Consider the following 13233-nt stretch of genomic DNA (forward strand, 5'->3'; position numbering starts at 1 on the left):
ACAAATGCTATTAAATTACTGACATAGTGACCTTTCTGAAATGACTGACTTCACGTTTGCATGCAGTTCACCACTTTCTACCTTTTACCACAAACTCCTGCCTCTTTACTTCCACATGTGCCCCTAAGTCTTATACTCTGCACCAGACTGAGGACACAACTCTCTACAAAGCTTGGTCATTTCTCTTTTCATGTCTCACCATTCTCCAAGAGCTCCCCTTACTGAAATAGAACTGGTCCTGCTTAGATTGTATTGATTTGTTTTAAATAATCATTTATTGTACATGTGGTATGTGTTAGGTACCGTACTAGGCATTTCCTCCTCAGCAATCTCTTTAGTCCTCCTAGAAACCCTATAAATTAGTCATTTTATCCCCATTTCTCAAATGGAGAAACTGAAGCTCAAAACAGTTACGTAATGTTGCCAAGGTCAATGATATTACAACACCAGCATGCCAATACATGCCAATACAAAATACACATAGCGTTTTTGGGACTTCCCTGGTGGCGCAGTGGTTAAGAATCTGCCTGCCAATCTGTGCAGGGGACACAGGTTCCAGCCCTTGTCTGGGAAGATCCCACATGCCGTGGAGCAACTAAGCCTGTGCGCCACAACTACTGAAGCCCCACGTGCCCTAGAGCCCACGCACTGCAACTACTGAACTCGCCTGCCACAACTACTGAAGGCCGCACACCTAGAGCCCGTGCTCCGCATAAGAGAAGCCACCGCAATGAGAAACCCGTGCACCGCCAACGAAGAGTAGCCCCCGCTCACTGCAACAAGAGAGAAAGCCCACACGCGGCAACGAAGACCCAATGCAGCCAAAACTAAATAAATAAATTTTTTTAAAAAATAAAATACACATAGCATTTTTATACTCCAATGAAATAGTCTATAAACGGCACCCCAAACCAAAACTAGGGATTTTCATTCTTCTCCAAAGGGAGAGAATGTAATCAAAAATGATAATGTTGCTTCCTATCTCCTGCTTGTCTGGGAAAAAAAAAAGGTAAGATATTAGGAATCAAAAAGCTTTGAGAGTTTAGCTAACAAAAAGCAAACAATAATGATGAGGGTGGCGAGCAAAGAAAGATAAGAAAGTGTCCAGGTTGAGCAGACTGACGGCAAAGGGCACTGATGATTTGGGGCTAAGATGCTGGGGACATTTTGCGGCTGAGGAAGCAGAAATCCAATCCAGTTCTTGGCAGAAAACATTTTGGAAGCCCTGCTGTTGTAGTCATCCTTCCACACTGCCAAGAAGGAGCCCTGTGACAACGGCCTTGTCTCCCTCTCGCAAGTAAGACGAGCAGCTCAGTGGTTCACATCTGAACAAAGTTTACTCCTGACAGCTTCCTCGGCTTTGAGTCTCTGTGGAGACAGGGGATGACTACACAGCCCTGGCAACCCGTGTGATGAACTGTCCCCAGTCGAGCAGGGCAGCCGGAGCCCGAATTCCTCCTCCCAGAGGTCTAAGCCAGCAGCACTATACCGAGTCCAGCAGCGCTGGATACTGAGGAAGACGGATGGCTTCAGCACCTCAAAGAGCTATTGGCAAAATACTAACAAAAATAATCTGTTAAATTTCAAGGACCGGTTCTCAAGGAGAACCAAAAGATTTAGAATTTGGCAAAAGTAGCAGCTAACTTCATTCCAATGGGATTCGAATCGTACAGTCATCAGTCACTAAATCAGGTTCCCTTCACATTGAAAAGTGGTCCACTCTGCCATGACTGTTTACTGACTTTAATGCAGTCTACACTCTCCCACTCTGATGTTTTATTGGGGCTCTTAAAATATCTCTTACATTCCTCTATTTCTTCTTACACAAATATATTCTACTTTGTTATGCGATGGCTAGTTGTGACACTCGAAGAATAGACTCTGGTTTTACTGAGTGTCTCTTTTTATACTCAGGATAGAGCAAAGCACTTTACGAAGCAATACATTATGGGAGATACCAGTAGCAGAGGGACTTTGAGACAAACAAAGAAGTGCTGTGAATACAAACTCAATTTCACACCTTAGAAGGGGGTTAGTCGAGAGAAAGCTTGTAGTCCAAGATAAGCTAATTGGTGGTGCTCCCTTCCACCCAACAGACCATGTCAGTCTTCAGGCACCTGTTTATGAAGCTGTGTCCCCTCCTGTGCACTGCAGTGCCCCCTCCCCCAGTAGAACTGAGCACCGTTTCCCTTGGGCTCTTGTCATGGCCTGTGTGTGTCTATCTAAATACCCATAACAGTTTATTAGAGCATATGATTATGTATCTGCCTGTCTTCACTGCTGGTCATCTCCTGGTGGGCAGGGACCTTTTCAGTTCAGAAAGCACCCACTTTTATTAAGCACCCACTCCCTAGCAGACATTGATCTTGGTGTCAGGGATATAACGCAGACAGGTTCTACCCTCCAGGACCACAGTCTAGTAGAAGACACAGACACACAAGCAAACCTTGCCTCACTTGTATTTGCAATTCTTGGGGCCTAGCAGTGCCTTGGATACATACAATAAGGAAGGACTCAATAAATGGTAGCCACTGAGTTTCTACCATAATAAAATTGTCAATGTTTGGCCACTTTTACCTACACTAGTAACCTATTTTATATATTATATATTTATAGTAACATTTTACCTATAACCTACCATATGCCAGACACTATTTTTCATGGATTGTTAAATCACATATAAACATGATATAATTTTCCCCATATTACAAATCAGGAAACTGATCTTCTGAGAGAGAGGCTAGCTAAGTGCACGACCAAGATCACACAGCTAATAATTTGGCATCAAATTTCAAACCAAAGTTTGTCGCCGAAACCCTTGCTCTTTGCATTCTACTGCCTCTCAGTATGAGTGTGTGAGTTAATGAATGAATAAACAAATTCACTAACCAAAACCAAACTGTGTTCTAATACCAGTTCCACAGTAGCTAAGTACCTGAGGGTAGGCAAGTCCTCATCACTGTGTCTATTTCCTCATCGGTGAAATCCGGATAATATACCTAACCTAAATACCTGAGAGAGTTTTATGTGAGGATCAAATCATAATATGCAGCTAGAAGTGCTTTGAAGAATATAAAATCTCTAGAGATGCAAAGGATGTTACCTTTAAGCTTCTACAGAAGTTGTTCAAGGAGCCTAGCTATTTATGAACGCACCAGGTCAGCATGTGGGAGGTGGGCGGGGAGAGAATGGCAGACAGTCTGCGAGGAATGTTGAGAGGAACTTCACGGCAGGGGAGGGTGGAGGTGGAGGTGGAGGTGGGGATGGGGATTGGGGGGTGGGGCGGGTGGCAAGAGATATGAGTTCCCTGATGTTCTAACTCCCTGAAGAAGATGTTGCATAATGGCCTCAGGGGAGCAGCAAACTCCACTGACAGCTTACCAGTCAAGTGCAGCAGAATTCAAGAGTAATTCAGGCCAGGGGCAGTAATGGGGATCAGTGGAACTCGGCACCCCCAAATAATGCTGTAAATTCAGACACGAGGGTTCACAAGCAGAACCAAAAACAAAGCATCAGGATTAGAGCGTCAACTGTTCACCTCCTGATCCTCTGCCTCCTTGAGGCTTGAGTTGAGTGGCCCTTAGATTTACAGCAAGCAGAAGACCGCAGTAGCTTGTGTTCATGCCTACCACCGGTGCAGGGTAACTAACAGGAACCAGGAGACACTTTGCCCACAGAAGGCTCCAAGGGAAGACATATTTGAGTGAGAAGCTGGGCCAATCCTGTTCTCAGAGAAAACTGAATCCTGGGGCAACCCCAAAAAGAAGGATAAAATGTGATTTAATAGATGATTAAGTCAAATTTTCCAAGCACCATCCTTAATGGAGTCAGGACGCTGTTTCAAGTGACCTAATTAAGGCGACTGTGATTAGAATACGATAGGCAGTGAATAAAATGAAGATCAGAAGTGCCGGAGCTATGCATCAGGTCCAGTTTCCCAAGCTACTAATAAAGACAGAAAGTTAGGATGCACAGGCCTTAAAATTTGTCACACAGGAGAATGTGGGGGGAAAAGGAGTCTATACAGTATAAGTCAAGTGAAATACAAATGAGTATAACCTTTTTGGAGGGCAATGTGAGAATGTCTATCAAAATTTTAATATCAAGACAAAATAAAATTCAAGGTGAAAACATCAAAAGTGACAATGAGAGATGTCACATACCAGTTCCAAGAAGATACTATAATCATGAATATACATGAATCTAAAAATACAGGCTTGACGTGTATAAAGCAATAACTAAAATTACCCTGGGGAGTAACAGATAAATCCAACAGAGAAAATATAAACAATGACATAAATGATCAAAAAACAAACAAAACAAAACAAAGCATGAGTAATAAGCTTGAACTATTTCAAATATCTAGCAACATATACAACAGAGAATATATATTCTTTATAAGCACATGGAAAATATTAACTCTATGAAAGTGCTTCAACAACTTCCAAAGAATCATATGAAATGATTGCCATTTTTCTGTAATGTGATTAAATTTACAAATAAAATTTTAAAGGTAGCTAAACATATCACACATCCAAAACTTTTAAAAAACTTAATATTAAATAACACTAACGTTACGGAGGAAATCATAACAGAAACTGAAAAATCCTTTGATTTAGAATGACAATGAAAATATTAAATACCAAAATTTCTAGAGCATAAATGAAATGGTTTAGAGAGAAACCTATACCTTTAAATTCACTTGTAAGAAAATAAGAAAATAAAAAAATGAATTGTAATTAAATTTTCACTTATTGAACAATTAACAGAGTCAACCCTAAGAAGGAATTGAATAATAAAGATAAGGGCAGGAATTAATGAAACAAAAAGCAAAGAAAAGAAAAAAACAAAACCAAAAGTTGAACCTTTGAAAGACTACACTAGACAAAATTCTGACAAGACCAATCAAGGAAACAAAAGAGAAAATGCAAATGAAACTGATGATGAAAAAGAGACAATAACAACATATACAGTAGAAATTTTAAAATAATTAAAGAATATTATGAAAGTTAGTTGCTTTTAAATTTAATGTATAAATATCTAATTTTAAAAAGCAAAAAGTTTCAAAAGAATATGGAAAATTTGAATATAATAATAACCATTAAAGAAAATAAAATGGTTATCAAAGGCCCCCAATCCTAATCCACCAAAACCACCCCAGCACCCCACCCCATCTTTGCCAAAATAAAAGGAAGTAAGACAGGTACACGTGGAGGAAATGAGCCTTGTTCACACAAGTTGAACAAAACAGAAAAACAAGAAAAGTTTAATTCTAAATCCAGATAATTACAGTACAAGAAAAGATTATCATAGGTCCCTTTCACTTATGAACCTAAAGGCAAAAAAATCCTAAACAAAATACTAGCTAACCAAAACAAATAGTATATTTTAATAATAATAATAATATTCAAGTGTGGTTTATATAAGGAATGCAAGGATGGTTTAATATCAGAATATAAATCAAAATAATTCACCACATTAATGGACCAAACAAGATATTTACATGAATAGCTCAAAAAAAAATAAAATAAAGAAAACACATTTGATTAAGGGCAACACCTATTTATGATATAAATGTTCGAATATTTTTTTAACTGTTTGATGACAGGAAATGAAGGAGATCACCAGTCTACCTGATAAGAGTATATACCAAAAACTCTTAATCAGATTTTTTTTGACAGTGAGTTAGTGCTATCACTGCTCCTGGAGATTCTGGTAAATAAACTAAGGCAAGAAAACAAAAGTTTTAAGGATGGGAAGGAAAGAGAAAATAATAGCAGTATATGAAGATAATATGGTTATCTAAACAGAAAGTCCAACAGAATTTTAAAACTGTTAATATTAATATGGGTAGAATGAGATTGCTAGATAAACAATACTCTTATAAAAAATCAATAGCTCTTTTTAACCAACCAGAAAATATAATAGTCATAATAACAAAAACAACTATAAATTATTTAGGAATTGGCAAAAAATGCACAAGACCTCTGCAGAGAACATTTGAAACTCTATTAAAGGATATGAAAGAAGTCCTGAACAATGTAATCATAGACCAATTCATGGAGGAGATGACATAATATTTTCGAAAGTTCTATTTTCTCCCAAATTAATCCATAACTTGAAGGCAATTCCTATCAAAATAACAGCAGGATTTTTAAAGGAATTTTATTATCTTACTCTAAAAGATATATAGAAGAATAAAGGTACATGGAGAACAAGTTAATTAAACAAGACATCTTTATCTGAACCAGTAATGAAAGTGTGCCTTGAACAGAGAAGAATGAATAACTTAACTCTGCAGAACAGATCCAAAATAAAAATTTTTTAATTAACACATTTTTTAAAACGTTTACGTTCCAAGTCAATTTCAGGTTTTAAGTCATACTTTCTAAATTCAAATTTATAGAGGCAGAGCAAATGTTGAACCAAAGAGGTGTTTTTTTGAGTCCGAATGCTTAGCTTAGGTAATAAATGTGTTCACCAATAATCTGAAGCAGAAAGTAGGAGTATACCAGATGTCAAACATCTACTATCCAATGCCATTCTGAAGTACAAGACTAATATCTATTTCTAGCAAAAGAAACACAATGCCATCTATGTATTCAGGGCATTTGGAAACCCAATTTCAATCCTCCAGAAGCATTTAGGGTCTGCTAAACACATCTAAACTTCATCTAAATCTGTAAGAATAACATATAAAAGGCACCTATCTTTAATATTAGTGGACTTAGAACCTAAAACTTCTCTCTGCATCGTTATTCTCCTCTTTTCATACTGTTATCATCATCCAAACTCTTTTAGAGCTTCTGAGCTCCCTTGCCCCTGCTCTTTCTTCAAAAGGAACAAGGTAAGAAAGCCTGGTAGTCTGGGGTTTGGGGTTTGGGGTCTGGGACTATGTGCCTATGAAACCAGTGACAAAAGAAAAGTCTACCTGGACATCCTATAAACATGCCGAATCCATTTTTAATGTAGTGACTGACATGGCAATAAACCGCTCTCCTTGGTCCTGTCGGGGGATTTAACTTATCTAAATATACTCCTGTGCAGAGCTAATCCCAAATCCATTTCAACATACCATAGCCACAACAAATAATGTAAATAGACAGACAATCAAAGAACTCAGAGCCTTAGTTAAGTCATTTCTGGGAAAGTACTCGATCAGGGAAGAGCAGGATAGATGGGAGAGAGGGAAAAGATACAGGAAAAAATTACCTAAACCTTTGACCCAGCAGATGGTTCCATCAAGTCCTCCTACATAAAGCAAGTAAGGATGCCGTTCCAAAGACCACCAGTCCCCTAGACCCTACGAGAAGATGGCCTCATCACTGCAAAGGGCCAATGTGCCACTGAATTCCTTGGCAGAGGAATTTGCTTTCCTAGGACTTCTGTTACCTAAGAGCCTTCTTGTTCTCACTCAGTCCAAGCAGACCTACCACCTGAGCCTTGTTCTACAACCTACCACCTTGTTCTGCACCACTTCCAGGAGTTAAATCCTGGCTTTTCTATCTGACCTATTTTTTCCCGCTGTATGCACAAAGCAGAAGTATCACTTCTACTGTCACCCAATTTCTTGACACAAGAGTTGAAAAGATAACTAATAAAGGATCATAAATCACTTTACATGTATGCATTTTCACAGAAATCTGTAATACAAACGTAGATGATTATCTGTACTCTCATCAGCAACAGCCACTGATGGTTTTTTTTTTTTTCTTCAGTATTCTGCAAGAGCAGACACCAAAATTTCTCTTCTAACATCTGCACACGGTTCTTAATTATAATTAATTTATATGCCTCCAAGGACAGTGTAGGCAGCCCTGCTGAAATCCAAACCATTTGAAACCTGATTCTGATTATCACCATTTGGCAGCAGATTAGGGCAATTGCGTGTATTGGTTTAACAGCAAAGTAGCATTTTCAAGTGTTAATAAAAATTATTGGCTTGTCACTGACTATTAAGAAGGGGGATGAGGAGTAAAAATGGGTGATGGATGATAAAAAGAGAATCATGGGAACAGGGGAGCAGGAAAAATGTCACCTGGGAAGGAGGTCAAAGGACGATATTGGGAGGGTAACGGTGAGCCAGGGATGGGACAGGGACCACCAGACCATACGCATCCACCCAGAACACACTGGTGTTCTGAGCTGCAGATAAACAGCCTGCGTTAAAATAGATTTAAAATTGGGGTGTTGAGGGGGGCCATTTCCAAGTCCCCCATATGATCTACTCTACTGCCTAAGTATATCCCAAGCCAATGCAACCCTCTACCAAGCCTGTTCTGCAACAGCAATAATAATTGTGCTGCGTTGTGGTGGAGATAGCAAAACTCTGGCGTTGAGAACATGTTTTACATTTACTCTTAACTTGCTATGTGATCTTAGATCAGTTTCTTGACCTCTCTGACCCTCAGCCCCCTCATCTGTAAAACATGAGATAGTAACAGTTTTCACAGGGTAATTGTTAAGATTCACTCATTGGACAAACGTTTGTTAAATGCTTTCCATGTGCCAGAGAATGTGCTAGGAGATGGGATCCAACACTGAATGGAATACAGTCCACAAGGAGCCTTTAGTCTAGTGTCCAAGACAACGAAATAAACAGGAAATTACGGTACCATGTGATGACTTAGAAAAGAGCATGCCCAGTGCTCCATAGGAGGCCGCCTAACCCTGTCTGGGAGATCAGGAGATTAACAAGCTAAGTACTAACACAGAAGCAGGAATAGTAATGAATACATTGAAACTGCAAAAATAATGAAATATTAGTTAGAAGGATATTATGATACAGGGGAGAAAGCAAGGAACTAGACGTCAAAAGATCTAGAATTGACACTTGGCTTTGACACTTACTCCCCTTAGATGGAGGGGAGGCAGTAACTAAAATTACCTGGACTTCATTTTCTTCATTACAAAGTGGGGGTGATTATCCTCACATCACAGAGTTGTTGTGAATATTAAACAATTTACTTGAAAGCATCTAGCAAATAGCACGTACCTGATATTTATTTACTGAATATGAATATACTGTGTTCAGAGACAGATAAGGAGCTTCTTTTGCCTTGAATTACTTAGAAGTCAAAGACTCCTTCCCTCCCACCCCTCTCTCCAGCTTTAGTACAATTTCTACCGACCTTAGACACAGGTTGTTTTTAAAAGCTAGTCTACAAGTAACAACCTGATATCCAATATAAACAATATTTAAAATAGATTTTATTTTTTTTAAAGCTTTTAGTGTTTTGTTTCGTTTTTTTAAATATTTATTTATTTATTTGGCTGCGCCGGGTCTTAGTTGCGGCATGTAGGATCTAGTTCCCTGACCAGGGATCGAACCCGGGCACCCTTGCATTGGGAGCACGGAATCTTAACCACTGGACCACCGGGGAAGTCCCTAAAATAGATTTTAAATCCTAGAACCACCCAGCAGTAGAACCTATTCCCCCATCTCCCACCAGCCACCAAATTTTGTGCAAAGTAACATGATAACTTCAACTACATAAAAACATTCATTTCTTATCTCTGGAACCCATATCTTCACTTACTAATAGTGATTCTTCCTGCATGGAATATAGGAAGGGAGAACCCAATTCTCACTAGCTTGGCTAATAAGATAGCTTTTCTAGCAAACCCTAATGAAGTGAAGTCAAGGATAACGTGTCTTCCTTATCTACGTCCAGTACTTAGCAGAGTGTCTGGCATATGGTAGGTGCTCAATAAATGTCTGGTGATGACACTAATGAATGAACCAATAAATAAGTACCTAAGAATGTCAATAATAAGTTGATTCTCTCTATCTCCATTGACACATAAATGAAGGCACCGGTCTAGGTCCTTCACTCCCAAGGGTTACAACATGAGGGGAAATACCATAAACACCAATACCATTCCCAACTTCTTGATATTCTACAGGGTCATTCTTAGGTCAGTGTTGTTAGCTGATAATTGTCTATGTATCTGAGTGTTCATTTGCACATGTACATATGTGGGTAAATCAATGCCTATACTGGTGATACACATATGTGTACAAATTAGACCTCTTTCCCCTGGTCTCTAAGTTGTAAGATGCTGAAGCATGGTACCCAAACATGATTCAGCCTTCACTCAAAGCCTAGGTTTAAAACAAGACCCTGAGGCCATAAAAGACCTCAAAGAGAGCATGGTAGCAAGGCCAGAATCAATAGGGAACAAAAGCCACACCATTTGAGCTGGCTGGTTATCAGGCCAACTTGAGATGCAGTCATATGTTTCTTAATGTAAAATGCCATCTTTATTTTTGCCATCAATATTCATATTTGTTTAAGCACGCAACCAATCATAACTGAATTCTGAGCTCACTTAAATCCCTTTAACCTCACATGTGGAATTGAGCACCTACTCAGAGAATTAATCATAAGTGGAAACATACCTCTCTAATTTCACTTCTCAACCTCTCCCTCTCCAATTACTGTACAAGAAGAATGCGTAGTAGAAGGGACACAGATCTGAGGATTGGGAAACCCCAGGCCCTGTTACAACCCTGCTACTAACAAGCCAGGTGACTTAGAAAGAATTACTCAGCCTCTCTGTGGCTCTGGTTCTTTATCTGTGAAGTAAGAGAAATGGACTGGTTGCTCTCAAAGTCAAAGTCTCTTCCGGCTTTAAAACTCTGTGAATCTCTCTGTCTTCCATACCCCCCTCAAGTTCAACTCCCTACTCTTCTCTCCTCTTCTCTGAGCCCTGGGAGGCAGTCCTGTTTGGAGCACATCAATGGACGTCCTAGTCCTCTGGCTTCCAGTTGGGTTTGACCCAACAGACAGCCCAAGCAGGAGGAAAGAGGGAACAAGAAGGCCAAGGCTGGGGTATTTCCCCTTCATGCCTCCCTCCCCGTGGGTTCACGGTAGGTTGGCTGTATCACTTGACTGAAGGTCATGACTTCCATGAAACATCCTTTTCCACACGGCTCTCTCTACCCAGTTCCCCCTCCAGATTCCAGATATCACTCCCAGTTTCCTCCTTCGGGACTAAAAATGGTGGTAAGTACACCAGGTCACTTCTAGCTCAGGACACTACCACCTCTTGTGGTTTCTGTGCATTGCCCACATCTTGGTAAACAGTCCTTCTTCTAAACTCTCTTCAGATTAAACCAGTTGAGGGTTGCTATCCATTTCCTACTCTGACCATAAATGATACAGATTCCTCCTGCATTCCATAATGCCTAGGAGCCTCTCAGGTTCAAAACGGCAAAACCAGGACCTGAATTCCACCCCACCCACCACTGGATAAGGTGTGGCCTCTCCTGATACTGCTTCCTGCTTATCCTCAGGTCCAGGTTCGGTCAGCAGTATGATAAACAGTAACATTCCTGGGTGCCTGGCCCCCCTGCAAAGAATGGATAAACGTCTGTAGAATATTTCAAAAGAATAGCCTCCGGGAGCTAGCATTTCGAGAGTGAGGAATATAAAAGCATTGGAAATCAGAAAAATACACCAAGCAATTATCAGAACGACTCCAAAGCACAACCCAGAGAAAGGCCAAGCATTTTCATGAAGGAAGATGTGGTCATTAAATGGGACTTTATGTTGCTGAAGAAACAAACTGGGTAAGGAAGCCTTAACTTTCGTTCTTTCTCTTTGATTTGGTTGGAATCTGTTTCGTGAAAAAATAAATTTTAGAGCCCAATGTTCACTGTCAAATTATAAGCCAAAGTATAAACAAAGAAATACAACAACACAAGAAACCACAAAGGTGATATTTCAAGGAAACGTGAGAGTTAACTCCGTATTGTTTCTTAATATGTGGAAAAGAAATTAAAATAGTGAAAAAGAACAAAAAAAAAGGTTTGTGGCTCCCTTGCTGTAATGATAATAATATAGTTGTAATCTGGCCACCCTTCACATTTTACGTTGTTTTTAAAAAGCAAGTAGCTGTTCTCTCTGCCTGAATCCAGCATTTTTACACTGTTAGAACAGCATGTACATCAGGCCTACATCACCATGTCCACTATCACCATAGAGGTGGTAGGGTGAGGCCAGCTGGCAACGCCTGCACCTCCCTTCCCAGGCCCTGCCCAGGCCAAATGAACCCCTCTCCCCTACAACTCAGTCGCAGGCAGCGCCACAATCCAGCTGCGGAGATCTGCTCATCCAATACAGGGAGTGCACTCAGGGCACATGCGACTTTCCCGTTAAAGTCAGATCTTGACATAGGAGATGACGAATGTTAACTAAACTTACGTGGTCATCATTTCACAATAATGTAAGTCAACTCATTATGCTGTACGCCTTAAACTCATACAGTGCTGTATGTCAACTATATCTCAACAAAACTGGGAAAAAATAGATTTCGAAAGCAAAAAACTCGACCTCACACACCAGCTCCTATCCCTTTCCCCTCAAAAGTCCAATGAATCAACACATCCTTACTGAAGACTCACTTTGCGAATCACAGAGAAGTGTTCCAGGGAGTTAAGACTTTGCTTCTGCCCACGAGGACTACCCACTCCAGCAAGGAGACGACAGAGACTCCCCAACACTGGACCGTCAGAGAGCATGAAGGATGTAAAGAACTACAGAGACGAGCAGAGGGAGACTGGCTCTGGGCTCGGTAGTGAGGACAACTTTGTCTGGAAGCAGCTCTGAGGGTATCTGAGGTGAGGAATCGAGCTTGAGCGCAGGAACAGAAGTGAGGCAGGCAGCGCTAAGGCAGCAAAGCAGTGAGACACAAAGCTTATCAGGGATGGTACATGGCGTGGTTTGGCCAGAAGAAGAGTTCATGGAAAGAGTAGTCGTGAGACAAAGCTGAAAAGGGACACAGAAAAATCTGGATGTTCAGCTAAGGTGCTTAACATACTGCTAGAGAGGTGGCAAGAAATGACAGAAGAGAGGGGAAGGAAAAGATCTCCGATCATGAAATTCAGTTTATTCTCAATTTCCAAGGTGAATGAAACTCCAGTGCTGTTTGGGAAATCAACCAGGCTGGCCTATTACAGCATGGCAAATCCTTCTAAGCCCAGGATAATAGCCGCCACTGTTGAAAAGAGCCCAATTTTATGATGATTAAGAAACCGAAGTACTGATGAAATGCCATTCACTGAAGCGTTTTTGATTGAGATACTATTCATGGAAACGGTCCTCTTCTCAACATGAACATTTCCCTGCGGGTAACACGAACCTCGACACCACAGCCCTGGACCACTGCCTGCCCCTGGGCTCCGAAGCCTCTCTCCTCCTCTCATCTCCATCCTCAATCGAGTCCCTC

General features: G+C 40.4%; 1 protein-coding gene across 1 annotated transcript in view; it reads right to left on the bottom strand.

Moving 5' to 3' along the window:
• GRIN2B (glutamate ionotropic receptor NMDA type subunit 2B) overlaps window positions 1–13233 on the bottom strand; it is a 409459-nt gene that overhangs the window by 289930 nt on the left and 106296 nt on the right. The gene's annotated exons all lie outside the window — the stretch shown is intronic.

Source organism: Eschrichtius robustus, chromosome 13 (genome assembly GCF_028021215.1).
Source record: "Eschrichtius robustus isolate mEscRob2 chromosome 13, mEscRob2.pri, whole genome shotgun sequence".
NCBI lineage: Eukaryota > Metazoa > Chordata > Mammalia > Artiodactyla > Eschrichtiidae > Eschrichtius > Eschrichtius robustus.